We start from the raw sequence: 15,982 nt of genomic DNA, 5'->3' as shown, positions 1-15,982 counted from the left end.
TGGAATTACAGGGATGAGCCACTGGGCCCAGCCTACCATTGCTTTTTTGATTTTCCTAAACCCTATCTACATGTTTGTTAATATTGCCCTTACCAAATTATACTCAATTATCCATTTTGAATATGCTTTTTCCTTTTGTAACTCTGCCTGATATGAAAATTTTAAAAATGTTTAACACCAGAGAAATTGGAGGCTAGAAGATTAACATAGCAGGCTAGAGATAAATATATGAGAGTTTCCAGCATAGCAGTTAGAGGTGATACCACTAAAGTAGATCATAAGGAAGTATACAGAAAAGCAAAGAGTTACAACAGAAATTTAAGGACAACTACAAATAGGGAGTAAAATGAGAAAAGTTAAAGAAACAGAGACTCAGGAGGACTGTCACAGAAGTAAAGTGTCAAAGACCAAAAGGTTGAAGGTTGTGAAATGCCTTTTAATGTAGCAAGGGGGTCATTGGTTTTTATCTGAACAACCAGTACAGTTCAGTGAATTAAGATTGGAATCAGCTCACTGACAACCACAACAAATTCTTCAGGACCTCCAGTGTGGCAGGCACTGTGCCATAGCCTCAGAAGTTAAAGATGATTGTTACATGTTCCTGTCCTTCAGAATGTACACTTTTGTGATAGCTCCATTTCCAGGGGTATGGGCTAAAATGGAACTCATAGATAGGTGATGAACCCATATATGTAACTTTATATATTTACTCACTATATGTATGTATGATTGAATGATGCATTTAATTTTCAAATTCATAGCATACAACTAGAAAGGGTTTGGAAATTATGATGCAGGATTTCCTCATATATATGTATCTACATATATATTGAGTAAATATACATACATAAAATTTAGCATTTTAACTTTTTCTTTTCTGAGACAGAGTCTTGCTCCATCACCCAGGCTGGAGTGCAGTGGCATAATCATGGCTCACTGCAGCTTCTACCTCCTGTGCTCAAGCAGTCCACTTGCCTTAGCCTCCCTAGTATTTGGGCTGACAGGTGCATGCCACCATGCTGAGCAAATTTTTTGATTTTCTGTAGAGATGGGACCTCACTTTGTTGCCCTGGCTGGTCTTGAGCTCCTTGAGCTCAACTAATTCTTTTGCCTCAGGCCCGCAAAATGCTGGCATTATATATGTGAGTCACCGCACCTGGCCCATTTTAACCAGTTTTTAAAGTATACAACTCAGTAGCATTAAGTGCACTCACTGCTATCCATTTCCAGAACCTTCTCATCATCCCAGACAGAAACTCTGTACCCACTAAATAACTTCCCATTTTCCCTTTTCCCCATCCCTGTTAGTCTCTATTCTACTTTCTACCTCTATGAATTTGCTTATTTTAGGCACCTCATATAAGTGTAATCATAGTTAGTTCTGTCTTTTTGTGACTGGCTTCTTTCTTTCTTTCTTTTTTTTTTTTTTTTTTTTTGAGACAAAGTCTTGCTCTGTCACTCAGGCTGCAACCTCTGCCTCCCAGGTTCAAGCCATTCTACTGCCTCAGCCTCCTGAGTAGCAGGGATTAAAGGTGTGTGCCACCATGCTCAGCTAATTTTTGTATTTTTAGTAGAGACAGGGTTTCACCATGTTGACCAGACTGGTCTCAAACTTCTGACCTCCCACCTCGGCCTCCCAAAGTGCTGGGATTACAGGTGTGAGCCATTGCACCTGGCCTGGCTTATTTCACTTAGCACTATGTTTTCAAATTTCTTCTATATTATAGCATATTTCAAAATTATTTCATTCCTTTTTAAGACTCAATAATGTTCCATTATATAAGTATATTACATTTTGTTTACTTCATTTGTTAATGGACACTCAGATTGTTGCTACCTTTTAGCTGTTGTTAATAATGCTACTGTAAACACTGGTGTACAAGGATCTCTTCAAGTCCCTGCTTTTCCATTCTTTTTGGTATATACCTAGGAGTGGAATTGCTGGATCACGTGGTAATTCTATGTTTAATGATTTGAGGAACTGCCAAACTGTTTCCACAGTGCCTCCACCATTCTACATTCTTACTGGGAATGTACAAGGGTTCCAATTTCTCTACATCCTAGCAACAATTGCTAATTTCAATTTTTTTGATAATAGTCTTCTTTGTGGATGAGGTGTTATTTCACATTTTCCTAATGACTGAAGATGTTAAACATTTTCTCCTGTGCTTAATGTTTATTTCTTAATTTTCTTGGGAGAAGTGTCTATTGAAGTCCTTTGCCCATTTTTGAATCAGGTTGTTTGTTTTTGCTGTTGGGTTGTTGGAGTTCTTTATATATTCTGGATATCAATCCCTTATAGGTTAAATTATTTTCAGATATTTTCTTCCATTTTATAGATTGTCTTTTCACTTTCTTGATGATGTCTTTTGAGGCACAAATGCTTTAAATTTCAATGCAATCCAGTTTACCTATTTTTTTTTCTTTTGTTATCTGTGCTTTTGCTGTCATATCTAAGAATTCAAGCCAGGCATGATGTCATACACCTGTAGTTCCAGATACTTGGGAGGCTAAAGTGGGAGGATCCCTTGAGCCCAGGAGTTTAAGGCTGCAGTGAGCTAGGATTGAACCACTGTACTCAGTCCTCCAGTCTGGTGTAATTTGTGCAATATTTATGCAATATAAACATTAAATAGAAAGGAAATCCTGCTTTATGATTTCCAAACTCTTTCTAGTTGTATGCCTTAAATTTGAAAATCAAATATATTATTTTCCCAGGTGTCCCTAGGTGGCATAACGTATTTTTAGTCAAAAGAGTGTCATCTCCCCTTTGATAGCAAATGTTTCTTTAGATGCCATCAAGTCTCCAGATGTACCATTTATCCCACTAACATTATATTCTTAAGTTTTGGACACTAGGCGGTACCTTGGAGGAGAGCGTTCCCTAGGAAGCTGTAGTGTGTTCTATCACTGTCACAGATCTCCTGGAGCATACTAAAGAACCTCACTGGCAATTCTCGGCCGGGCGCGGTGGCTCAAGCCTGTAATCCCAGCACTTTGGGAGGCCGAGGCGGGTGGATCACGAGGTCAAGAGATCGAGACCATCCTGGTCAACATGGTGAAACCCCGTTTCTACTAAAAATACAAAAAATTAGCTTGGCATGGTGGTGCGTGCCTGTAATCCCAGCTACTCAGGAGGCGGAGGCAGGAGAATTGCCTGAACCCAGGAGGCGGAGGTTGCGGTGAGCCGAGATCGCGCCATTGCACTCCAGCCTGGTTAACAAGAGTGAAACTCTGCCTCAAAAAAAAAAAAAAAAAAAAAAAAAAAAAAAAAAAAAAAAAAAAAAAAAGAACCTCACTGGCAATTCTCAAAGTCAGTTCAGTTGTTTGCCAAATATGTAAAACAGTTTTTTCTTCTGAAATGTATATCTGATGTCCAGGGTCATAAAGCTGCTTAGAGTTTCTAGTAAGAAGCCCAGATATTCAGAAAAATATTTCCAACACCTCAGCCTCTGCAATAAAAACTGAATTTTAAATTTTATTATTATTTGTTTAAGAGTATGTTGAAGGTTTGTCTTGGTTCAGGTACTCACAGAGTACCATGGAGTTGGTGGTTTAAACAAATATTTATTTCTCACAGTTCTGGGAGCTGAGAAGTCCAAGATTAAGGTGCTGGCCCAAATCCATGTCTGGTGAGGGCTCTCTTGCCGGTTTAAGAGGGCTGTCTTTTCATTGTATCCTCATACAGTGGGGAAGAAGTGGGGCCTGGGGGAGAGAGAGCGAGCGAGACAGGAGAGCAAGTATTCTGTCTGTGTCTTCTTTCATAAGGCCTCTACTCTCATGACCTAATTACCTCCCAAAGGTCCCCATCTCCAAATACCATCACATTGGGGTTTCAGTATACGAATATTGGGAGAAAGAACATTCATTCTCTAGCATTATTGGAATGAACTCTTTGGAACTGAAAAACTGCACATAACTAACAATATATGTTTTCACTTAATCACTAGTTGTAAAAGCTCTTTTTGCTTGTGGTGTTGTAAATATTGTCTGGCTAGAAAATATAGGCAAGAAAGGAAATGATTTTTTTTTAAAACAGGCTCATGCTGTTGTCCAGGCTGGAGTGCAGTGGTGCAATCTCAAGTCACTGCAACCTCTGCCTCCTGGATTCAAGCCAGTCTCCTACTTAGCCTTCCAAGTATCTGGGATTACAGATGCATGTCACCACACCTGGCTAATTTTTATATTTTTGTGGAGACGGGATTTCACCATGTTGGTCAGGCTAGTCTCGAACTCCTGACCTCAAGTGATCCTCCTGCCTCGGCCTCCCAAAGTGCTGGGATTACAGGGATGGATGAGCCACCATGCAAGGCTGATAAAACTTTCCACAGAGGCTTTACTGTATTCAAAACCCTCTCTCAGGCATGCCCTTGGGCAAACACACACTTAACACATCACACCCTCATCACTCAGTCCTTTCTTAAGTAGCAGATGTTGGAATATCTGAGTATATCTGAGGGCCAGATAACTGAAGAAATCCAATAAAAGTCAAATGTATGTTAGTGGTTTTTGTACAGTAAGAAGTGGCTATTCATCCAATGTTAAAAACAATATTTCCTACCAAAATTCAAAACATTAGTATTAGAAGGTCAGTAGGAAGATCAGCCCCACAGCAACTGGTAGAAAGCATCAGGTACATCACTGCTCACGGTGGTGGGTCTGCCTGTCTCCCTGCCTCCCTGCCAGACCGAGTAACTTGACCACAAGAACCAAGTCTGCACATGTAGCTCAGCATAGTGCCTAAAACCGCTGGATAGTGAATAAGTGACTTTTTTTCACCTTAGTGAATTAGAGTAAAAGAATGTACTATTTCATGAAGATGGAAGTAAAGTTAAGAGTCATTGCCACTGTCTTCCTTACCTCAGATTATCATGGAGCAAATGTTAGGCATCTTACAATTTCATACATAAATATTTCAGCATGCACATCTGGAAGATGAGGAATCTTTTAAAAACATAACCAAAATCTCTTTATAACATTCTGTTAACAAAGTTTCTTTAATATCATTAAGTACCCACTCAGTTAAAATTTCCCATTTTTCTCCTAATTTATTTTATAGCTTACTTGAATCAGTATCAAAATAAGACACATGCATTGCATGGGTTGATAAGTTTTATGTCTCTCTTTTATTAAAACTCTCTTTATTTCTTTTTTTTCCAACTTTTTATTCGGAAAAAAATAAAACCAAGAGAAAAGTTGCAAAGATACAATGACAGCTCCTGATTATTAATTGTTAAAAATGGTGTCTTGGTGCAGGATGGGTTCTCTCAGGGAAGCTGATGCTGAGATGGAGTGAGGAGTCCAAAAGGTTTATTTATCTCACATCTGAGAGAGGAAAAGTGAGGAAGCAAGATTGGGCAGAGGAAGGGAAAAAGCAGATCTGATGAAGTCTCTGCTAACCCAAGAGGGAGCTCTAGTACAAAGATTGCCTGTTAAAAGAGTACCCCCATGGGAGCAGAAATTCCTATGCCTTAATACCACCCCCTAGACTGGGGGCCTCCCCGAGAAGAATGTACCCTGGACTTTCCTCACCTTGCTCAGTCATTTGTCAGAGGCTGCCCCAAGATTAGTGTGACCTCAGCTGGAAAGCCCAGGTAACCCTGAAGAAGCTAACAGCAAGAATGTGAGCAAACCACTCTCCTTGCAGCCAGGAAGTGGTTCTTTCTTGAAGGGGAATCTGGGTGGTGCTTCTTGTGTCTCTCATAGTCCACTATTAGCACAACAATGGGTCCCCTTCTCCACACAGGTTTGGGGAGCAACTCTTCCAAGTTTCTGGTCATCCTCTCTTCCTTATGGGAAACTTAGAAGAGGGTGGTTAGTAGACGATCTACAGCCTGGTTGCTGCAGTTGGTGACCAGGGCTACCGCTAGTACTCATCAGTTCCTCCTTCCTTGTCTATTCTAATTTGCCCTTGCTACTCATGATAGTTTAGTGAGGGGGCTGTAAAACCCTCATTTGTGAGGCAGTTTAGCACTCCAAATCTTATCACCTTTACTCCTTCCTAAAAGGCCTGAGTATGGTGCAACTAGAGATGGTTCTAGAAAAAGACATTTTGTTACTTGGAAAGAAATGGTTTGAATCATGGAAGTCATGAGACAGGCAAAAAAGAGAAGTATCAACACTTGACTTTCATGTCATGTGAGAAATTGCAAAAGGAATCTCTTAATTGCATAAGGCAGGTGTAATTACACAAAAATCATGCAAAGAACACTTATTAAGCCTCTTTGTCACAATATGATAAAGTGTGGGGACTCTTGGTACTAACATAAAGCCATCAACCATGATAGGACTTTTCCGGGAGAAGGTCCAGGAAGGAAGGGGGAGTATTAGCAGAGTACTAGGCACTGTGGGGAACATTGAACTAAGACTAATAACCTCGATGAGAAAAAAATAACAGCACACATGAAGTGATCAGCAAATAACAGCAATAAAGTCACTGTTAGACCACTGGTCTAGCTCCTTCTTTTGAAGTTAACAAAATGGAAGAGCAAGCCTCCTTGCCTTTTGGAGAGCTAACCTGGAACTTAAGAAGTCTAAAAGGTACTGGTGTGCTATAGGTAATTTGCTACTAAATTCTAGGGACAGAGTAGTACTTAAGTTTTTAAAATGCCTCTAAAACTGGGTGCAGTGCCTCATGCCTGTAATCCCAGCACTTTGGGAGCCTGAGGCAGGTAGATCACAAGGTCGGGAGTTCAAGACCAGTCTGGCCAACATAGTGAAACCCTGTCGCTACTAAAATTATTTAAAAAATTGGCCAAGTATGGTGGTGTGCACCTGTAATCCGAGCTTCTCAGGAGGCTGAGGCAGGAGAATCACGTGAACCCAGAAGGCAGAGGTTGCAGTAAGCCAAGATGATGCCATTTTCTCCAGCATGGGTGACAGTGCAAGACTCTACCTCAAAAAAACGAAAAGCCTCTAAGATGATGAAATTCATGACTTTATCCTGTGGGTCTCATTTATGATTCTGTTGCAGTGATCACAATACATTTTTAGTTACAACAATGATGAGGACATCTCACTTGTCTCCTTGCCTCTCTGTATTCCCCACCTAATTTACACTGCACATTCCTGCCAAATTAATAATTGTGGCTGGCACATCTTAAGTGACCCCTGATTAATCACACTCTTGTATAATCTTTTCTCCTTGAGTGCGGATAAAACCTGTGACTTACTTTAGCCAATAAAATGTGGCAAAGGTAATGGCTTTCACTCCCTAATTTTGGTTATCATCTATATCCATTTCCAAATGTGTATCCATGTCCATATCCATAGCTGTATCTATATCTATGTGACTCCATCTTTCTTGTGCTCGATAGAAAGATTCTCCCTGCTGGCTTTGAAGGAGTATGCTGCCATGTTGCGAGAGAGTCTTTAGTAAGGCCCATGTGGTAAGGAACTGTGTTTGGCTGCTAGGACCTGATGACCACTTCCAGTTGAGGGCCAGTAGGAAGCCAGGGCCCTTAATCAGACAGCCACAAGGAACTCAATGAGCTGACAGAAGTTTGGAATCAGATTCTTCCCTAATCCAGCCTCCAGATGAGAATTGTAGTCTGGATGACACCCACTTATAGTCCTGTGAGAGCATGAACACAGGACTCAGGTAACCTGTGCCTGACCTCCTTGCCCATGGAAAGTGAGGCAATACATATGTGTTGTTTTAAGACACTATGACACTAAGATTGTGATAACTCATTGTAAAGCAATTTTAAAAACCTGAATACCATATGGTTAGGTAAACAGCCACTCTAATTATAGGTCAAAAGTCTTCAATTACTTTTCATTGTCTTTGGAATAAAGACCAAAAAGTTTATATGGCCACTAAAGGCCTCTTGTTATCTGACATTATTCTGTTTTCCCATGATAGCTTTTTATTACCTGGTCCAGGCCCAACCTGCTCTCTCTGTTGCCTAGGCTGGGGTGCAGTGGTGTGATCTTAGCTCACTGCAACCTCCGCTTCCCGGACTCAAGCAATTCTCCTGCTTCAGCCTCCCACATAGCTGGGATTACAGACATGCACCAGCGTGCTCAACTAATTTTTGTATTTTTAGTAGAGATGGGGTTTCACCATGTTGGCCAGGCTGGTCTTGAACTCCTGACCTCAGGTGATTTCACCTGCTTCAGCCTCCCAAAATGTCAGGATTACAGGTGTGAGCCTCCACGCCCTTTCCCAATTCTGAATCTAAATCCGATCAATTTTTCTAGACTTCCATATGACCTAATGTGACTATACTTCCTTACCCCAACCTAGAAAAAAATTCATCTCTTTTTTTCCTTGCTCCTCAATTTAACATTTCTCATCCTGCATTATACCATAGTTTATCTTTAATAATGGAAATCTGTCATTCTTTTTAGTTGCCCAACATCCAACACACTTTCTAGTGTTTAGGGAATTCCCTACCTCCTGCATTTCAGTAGGAAGCAGAGCCTGCCTTCCTCCATGGAAGCTGAGTATGTTAGATTCTCCCTTTCTCAGCTTGACCTTCAGCTAAGGCTCAAGAAATATATGTTAAACTGATTTTTTTTTTTTTGTTTTAAGATGGAGTCTTGCTCTGTCACCCAGGTGGAATGCAGTGGCACAATCTTGGCTCACTGCAATCTCCGTCCCCCTGGGTTCAAACAATTCTCCTGCCTCAGCCTCCCAAGTAGCTGGGATTACAGGCACATGCCACCACGCCTGGCTAATTTTTTTATGTTTTTAGTAGACATGAGGTTTCACCATGTTCAGGCTGATCTCAAACTCCTGATCTTGTGATCTTCCCGCCTCAGCCTCCCAAAGTGCTGTGATTACAGGCACGTGCCACTGCATTCAGCCTGAACTGAATTTTTAATTAGTTAAATCTGTTAAGATTTTTGTATAGTTCTAGATGAAAGAAATAATTTATTCGGATAAATATACTAAAGGTCAGCTTACTGAAGATACAAATCTTAATACAAATATTCATAAGGTTATATGTAAAAAAGGTGTGTGTGTATAAATGTGTGAATTTTCTGAACTAGAGCATTTTATTCATTAATATTTGAATATTTATTTTAGCTTTGTGGCTCCGGAGATTCCATAAACCCATAGACTTTGGCAATAACTTTTATACACTTGGTAGAGAGAGGCCAGAGTGGTAATTATCTGAGAGTTTCTCATTAATCTTCCTATTAACCTTTGCAGTTTTAGGAAGGTATTTGAAACTTATAGTAAGCATTCAATAAATATTTTTTGAATAAAAGAGTCTTTATCTAGGAAAGATATCCTATATATTTCCATCACAAACCCAAGATACAAGGTAGCCTAAGATTATCCTGCGATAACCACTCTGTGCTTCCCATGTTTCAAAAAAGTTCTTATAAATTGTAAAAAGGATTATGAACTTAATGGTGTAAATGTATTCATCATCACAACAGAGGGAGTGAGTATACTGAAGTCAGCTGGTTGAGGAATCAATTTCTTCTATTCAGCATCATTCTTCCCCCTCTACTCATGTGATTGATTGTAAGGCAGTTAGTCAAAAGTAGAAGAAAAGCATAGAATTTCAATTTGCAGTATGAGAAAATTTCATAATTATTGATTTTCAGGTTCTATTGACTTCTCTGGTCATTATGATTTAGTTTTTCTCATTATGGTAGCAGCAGAGCTGGTCTCTACAAATAAACAGAAACCACATATAAGAAACAATACAGTACAGTGCAGTAGTTGGATGCAGAGTGAAGGGACAAGGGGTAAGCAACCCAGGACACTGATGGGTCTTGATGTGTTGCTGGGGGAAGATGTCTACACTGGAAAGAAGGACAGGTAGTGGTTTGCCATTAGCACAAACAACAAATTGCTGAGAGGAAGCCTTTTGACCAAACCAACACTCAGCATACGTTTGGCAAATTAGCAAGGAAACTATCCTGTCTGAAAGAGCTGATTCTGCCCTGTTCTGTTCCCTTATTCTATGCTCCAGGTACTGTGCCTAGTAGGATTTAGCTATGCAAGGTATTTTCCAAGGACCAGTAGTCATGGACATTACCTGGAAGCGTGTTAGAAATGGAGAATCTCAGAACTCACCCCAGACCTACTGATTCAGAAACTTATTTTAACAAGATTCCCAGGTTATTGGTATACGTACACCATAACTTTTGATGACTGCAATAGGATTCAAACTTAACCTATAAATCAACTATTGAGCCTGTAAAGGAAAAAAAAAAAGCCATGGGATGAACGTCTTTTGTATCTTTTTAACAACTGACTATTAGCCACAGCATGGCACTTGCTTTCCCCTTGGTTGCCATTCATTCATTTATTCAACCCGTATTTGAGCAGAAGATGGGCAGGCATACGTTATTAACATTTATTAAACTTGCTTAATTTCCTAGACATCCACAGGTTATTATCCCTATTTTGCAAATGAGGAAATTTAGAAGAGAATGAAGAAGAAGCAAAATGCCCAAGACGACACTAACGGTGTGCAGTGGAGGAACCGGGATCTGAATATACTGCCTCTCTGAAGGCAGAGCTCACACTCCACCACTCTTCGCCGCCCACACGGAGAGAGTATATTCATCCCCCCTCCTCTGCAGGAGTATTGCACAAGGTCAGACTTCTCTAGTGGAGTGGCAGAGTTCTTCTATGTCTGGCCCTCTGTGTCCCGGGCAACAGTTAAGTTCAGAGGCAAAAAGGAAACAGCAACTGACATTTCCAGGCGTCTGGGCCGAGCCACGGGGACAGAAGTGTAAACTTGCAACATCCCAGTTCCAAGAAAGACCTTATAACAGTTGCTACTTCATCCTTCGCTCCATCTTGGTCCTCCCAACATGGGTGTTAGAGGCGAGAGGACAGCCTAGACTAGACTTCCCACAAGAAAAATGGAGGCCGTGCACTCTTTGCCCACAGCTGAAAGGTCTCCACCTTCTGTCTCCATGGTAACGCGGCCGGCTCTCTCCGCGCCGGCTTCTGCCGTGCATGTAGGGAAATGGTGAGTCTTTCCCGCCCCCTCATTTTTGCGACAGTTGCAGGGAAAGTCACGGCAGTTGGGGCTGGTGTCAGCTGATTTACTGCAGCGGCGGCGGCACCGGCACCTTGCAGTCTCAGTGGGGAGACAGCGGCTGGGTAGCGCTTACCGCCCCAAAGGTTACCCCAGCCAGATCTGCGCACCCCGTATCCTCGGTAGTTCCGCCCTATCCTTGTCCTCCTTGGCTGGGCGCCCACCGGCGGGCTGATAGACTACATCGCGGCATGAGATGAAGCTGTGACAGGTACGGGGGCTTTCAAGCTTCCCGGTGAGAAACCCCACTGCGGGATATGTCTGCACCGTGGAGGTCGAGGGTCGGGGGTCAAAGGTCACAAGCCCGCTCCAACCGGGGGCGGTGCCAGCTGTCAGAACTCTCCGGCTGCAAGCTCTGCCCCTTGCTTCGCCTGCAGGTCGGGCCCACAGTTAGGCGCCGTAACCAAGAGCTTGGGGGCCCGCCGGGGGTCTTTGGGGCTCCCTCGCCTGGCGAGTGGTATTTGCTGTTTGTGACAGTTGCTTTGCTTTTGAGACTGCCTGTGTCCCAGTCACAGTCTAAACGGGATCAGATGGTTGGTGATGATCGTGAGTGGTTACTGACAGCAATTTTGGGTGATGTGCTTGCTTTTGGGGTTCATATAGTCTTTCCTTACCTGTTGGTATTACTCTTGCCCATGCCTAAGGTACTGACACCACTGTTAGAATTTCATTTTTGAGATGCCACCTGCCAGTTCTTACCCCTTTGCCCTAGTACTTGTCTGAGCGGATACCAGTCACTCCCGTTCACTTGCTGAGGCGTCCTAGCGTTCTGAAGCTATGTTTGAAGTCAGCACTACCCTACCTTTGATTCAAAAATTGCCGTTTTATGGTTTTGACCCATTTGGTTTGTCGGTTTTCAGGTAGAATTTGCTGGGTTATATATAGTCTGAAACTAGGGAAGCTACCGTTGCATCACAGGCTACACGAATGCTGTTATGCTGCTGATTTTAGGGTTTAGTCAGTGGCAGCTACAGCTTCCTTTCAATATAATATTTGCCATGAGAGAAGAGTCAAACTGACTCTTTTAGACGTTTACGCCTTAGGATCTTATGGGCAAGGTTGCAGGAAGTGCCTGTTGTATAAAATGAATTAACTGAGTTTTTGGCATTTTGTTAAACAGAAATTTTAGTTCTCGTCTCTTCTTGCTTTATAAGCAAACTCGTGACTGTATGGAGGTCAGCTTAAAAGTGGACATATGTGTTGAAATGCCTTCATTATTAGAAAGCGTAAAAAACTGCCTAGTTCCATCCAGAACAAAACATATTAGTTATTATAAGTTGGGAAAATGAACCGGTATAAATATAATTAATGCTTTATTATTAATGTCATTTAGGGATTATGGTAGAGAAATTAATTTGTTTTACTGCCAATCCTTATTTTAAGAGTGTTTCAGAGAAATATTTGCAGAGAAAAATGAGAGTATGCCCTTTATATTTTCTTATTGCCACCTGTAGCTAAATTTTAAATGATGTCGTTGACTGATTGAATTAAAGGGACTGGGCTTGGCTTGGTTTGAATATCACTATAAGAATTTAACTTAAATTTCGGGGGTAGTAACTTAAATTTTGGAGGTTTTGTATCTTACAATTTCCTTTTATCTTGGATATAAGTTCTGTTTTGAAGTTAAAGGAAGTTGGGTGGTTTCTCCATGTAACACACTTAGCATCGAAAATCTTAAAAGGAGTGAGCTTGTTTTGTGCTTTCTTCATGAGAACAGTGGGATGACATTTAGCTTTAGTGGTGTGATATATGTTAGATGTATGCATCCTTAAAGTTCATTTTGGACTTCAGGTGCAGAGGATTGACTTAATCTTACTGAATTCAGTGATCATCTTTGGGCTGTTCAAGGCATCTCCCCTGCCTGCATGTTTCATTCATTCATCCACCAAGCCCATGTCTGTAATCACTACAAGGGAGCCTAAGGCAGGAGAATGCGAAAACCCCATCTCTACTAAAAATACAATTTTTTTTTTTTTTTGTATTTTTAGTAGAGATGGGGTTTCACCATGTTAGTCAGGCTGGTCTTGAACTCCTGGCCTCAGGCCATCCAACCGCCTTGGCCTACCAAAGTGCTGGGACTACAGGCATGAGCTACCACAGCCAGCCTCATTCAATGTTTTTTATTTCTAATTCCTGCACTTTTCTCTTGCTTATCAACCCATTTGCAACCATTCTTTACGATCTGTATTCTTCTGTTTGTATGTGTTATTAAATGTATGTTGTTCTGGGTACCCACATTTTAATTTTATAGAGATCATATCATGCTATATATCTCATGAAGTTTTTTTGTCTCACTACTTTGTTTTAAAGATCTACTGTGTTGCTGTTCTTTTCTTCTAAGCGCTACACAATATTTCAGAATGCACATCTACAGTTTTTCTGTCTACTCTCCTATTTATAGATACCCTTGCTATTTTCATTTTCATACCACTGTAGATAATATCATGATAAGGATACACTTTAGACCTCTGGGATACTTTCATTGAGTTATAGATCCAAATGTGATTTCTGAATTATTTGGTTTTCATATATTTTATTGAAGCATCACCAGATTGTGTTTAGAACAAGCAACAATGGTCTGTACACCTGCAGGAAGTTTGGGAGAGTTCCTTTATCTTTGTATCTCCACAAATGCTTGGTGTTATTCAGTGCTCCAATTTTTCCAGACTAATTGATACAAAATTAAATCTCATTTTAAATTACATTTCATTATTACTAATAAATCTGAGTATTTTCTTCATGTGTGTTGTATCTTTTTGAATTTTTTCTTTGTGAAATTGCCTGTTCATCCCTTCACCCATTTTTATTTTGGGGTTTCTGTTCTTTCTTGTTGATTCACGAACATTTCTTGGATTTCATAGATACTAGTCATTTAAGTATTATAAGTATATCTGTTCCTAATCTGTCATTTGTCTGTAATCTTTTTCATGATGTTCTTTATTGAACAGGAATCTTATGTTTTGATACAGTCAAATTAAAAAATGTTTTGGCTCCATGGTTTGTATTTTGGAGGTTTTGTTTAAGAAGCCTTTCCCCAATGCTATGCCGCAAAGTTCTCTGTTATGTTATGTACTGCTAAGTTCATAATTTTCTTTTAAACATATTGGTCTTTAATACATGCAGAGTTTAACTTTTTGTGTATCACAAGTTTGTGATCCAGTTGATTTTCCATATACTTTCCAGTTTTCCTGGCATCTTTCTTCCCTTTTCCCATAGATAGTGATGTCATATTTACTGTGTATTAGGTGCTCGTATATACTCTGAATATTGAATCCTTTTCTTTGGTTGGTTGGTTCTTGTTCTAACATCATGCTGTTTTAACTCTATGGTTTTATAGTATGTTTTTCCCCCTATATAAATGAACTCTTCCCATTTATTTTGTTTTAGCTTTATTTTGATATAGGTTCATTGGAATTTGCAAAAATAGAGAGGTCTGGTTTCCGCCAGTGGTTACATTTTAGGCAGCTTCACCCAATTTCCCTCAATAGTTACATTTTATACTACTGTAGTACAGTATCAAAACTAAGAAATTGATTTTTTACAATGCCTGTGTATAGTTCTGTGTCATTTTTTCACCTGTGTCAATTCCTGTAACCACCTCTGCAATCAAGATACAGAGCTAAGTTGGGTGTGGTTGCTTATGCCTGTAATCCCAGCACTTTGGGAGGCTAAGGTAAGTAGATTGCTTGAGCCCAAGAGTTCAAGACCAGCAGCATGTCAAAACCCCATCTCTACAAAAAATGTAAAAGTTGGTGTGGTAGTGCATGCCTGTATCCTAGCTACTTGGGAGTTGAGATGGGAGGATCACCTGAGCCTGGGATGGTTGAGGCTGCAGTGAGCTGTGATTATGCCACTGCACTCTAGCCTGGGACAGAGTAAGACCCTGTCTAAAAAAAAAATGGAACTCTTCCATCACCACAAAGATTTTCTTCATGTTACCCTTGTCTAGTTACATCCACCTCCCTTACCCTAACCATCCCTTAATCAGTTTCTATCTATAATTTTGTCATTACCAGAATGCTATATAAACGGAATCCCATAGTATGTAATCTTTTGAAATTGAGATTTATACAAATTGTTGAATGAGAGTTTTTGAGATTCAACCAAATTGTTGCATATATCAATATTGTTGAGTAGTATTCCATTGTATGTATATATCCAAGTTTATCCATTCACCTGCGTGTCTGGGCTGTTTTAAATTTTTGGCTGTTACAGATAAAGCTGCTGTGAACATTCTTTTACAGTTTTTTTTTTTGTTTTTTTTTGGTATATGTATATGGATTTAAATTTTCATTTTTTTTCTGGGATAAATGCCCAGGAACGTGGTTGCTGGATGGTATGGTAAATGTATGTTTAGTTTTTGAAGTAACTCCCAAACAGTTTTCTGGAGTGGCCATACCATTTTACATTTCTATCAGCAGTGTATGAGAGATTACATTTCTTTGCATCCCCACCAGAATTTGATATTGTCACTATATATTTTTTCTTTTTTTGGAGACAGAATCTCGCCCTGTTGCCCAGGCTGGAGCCCAGTGGTGCAATCTCAGCTCACTGCAACCTCTGCCTCCCGGATCCAAGCACTTTTCCTGCCTCAGCTTCTGGAGTAGCTGGGACTACAGGCGCATGCTGCCACGCCCAGCTAATTTTTTGCATTTTAGTAGAGATGGGGTTTCACCGTGTTGCCCAGACTGGTCTTGTACTCCTGAGCTCAGGCAGTCTGCCTGCCTTGGCATCCCAAAGTGCCAGGATTACAGCTGTGAGCCACTGTGCCCAGCCACCATTTTTTTTTTTTTAACTGTTCTGATGTGTAATGACATCTCAGTGTGGTCTTAATTTGCATTTCCCAAATACTAATGATGTTAACTCTCTAGTAGAGCATTTTCTCTTACCTTTGCCTGTTTTCAAAGTTGGCTTAGCTATTGGTGGATTTTTATTCTTTCCTACATATTTTAGAGTTAGAGTAGAAC

At 40.5% G+C, this 15,982-nt stretch overlaps 1 protein-coding gene across 3 annotated transcripts in view; it reads left to right on the top strand.

Moving 5' to 3' along the window:
• The first annotated feature begins 11,009 nt into the window (after nt 1–11,009).
• The window catches only part of WDR7 (WD repeat domain 7), a 372,789-nt gene continuing 367,816 nt past the window's right edge, over nt 11,010–15,982 (top strand). For all 3 annotated transcript variants that reach the window (XM_003926047.4, XM_003926046.4, XM_074383362.1), the window contains exon 1: nt 11,010–11,226. The gene's annotated coding sequence lies outside the window, so the exon portion shown is untranslated. The remainder of the gene's footprint in view (nt 11,227–15,982) is intronic.

Source organism: Saimiri boliviensis, chromosome 13 (assembly GCF_048565385.1).
Source record: "Saimiri boliviensis isolate mSaiBol1 chromosome 13, mSaiBol1.pri, whole genome shotgun sequence".
Classification (NCBI taxonomy): Eukaryota; Metazoa; Chordata; class Mammalia; order Primates; family Cebidae; genus Saimiri; species Saimiri boliviensis.
The sequence above is the reverse complement of the archived record's forward strand: the minus strand, read 5'-3'. Positions and strand labels throughout refer to the sequence as shown.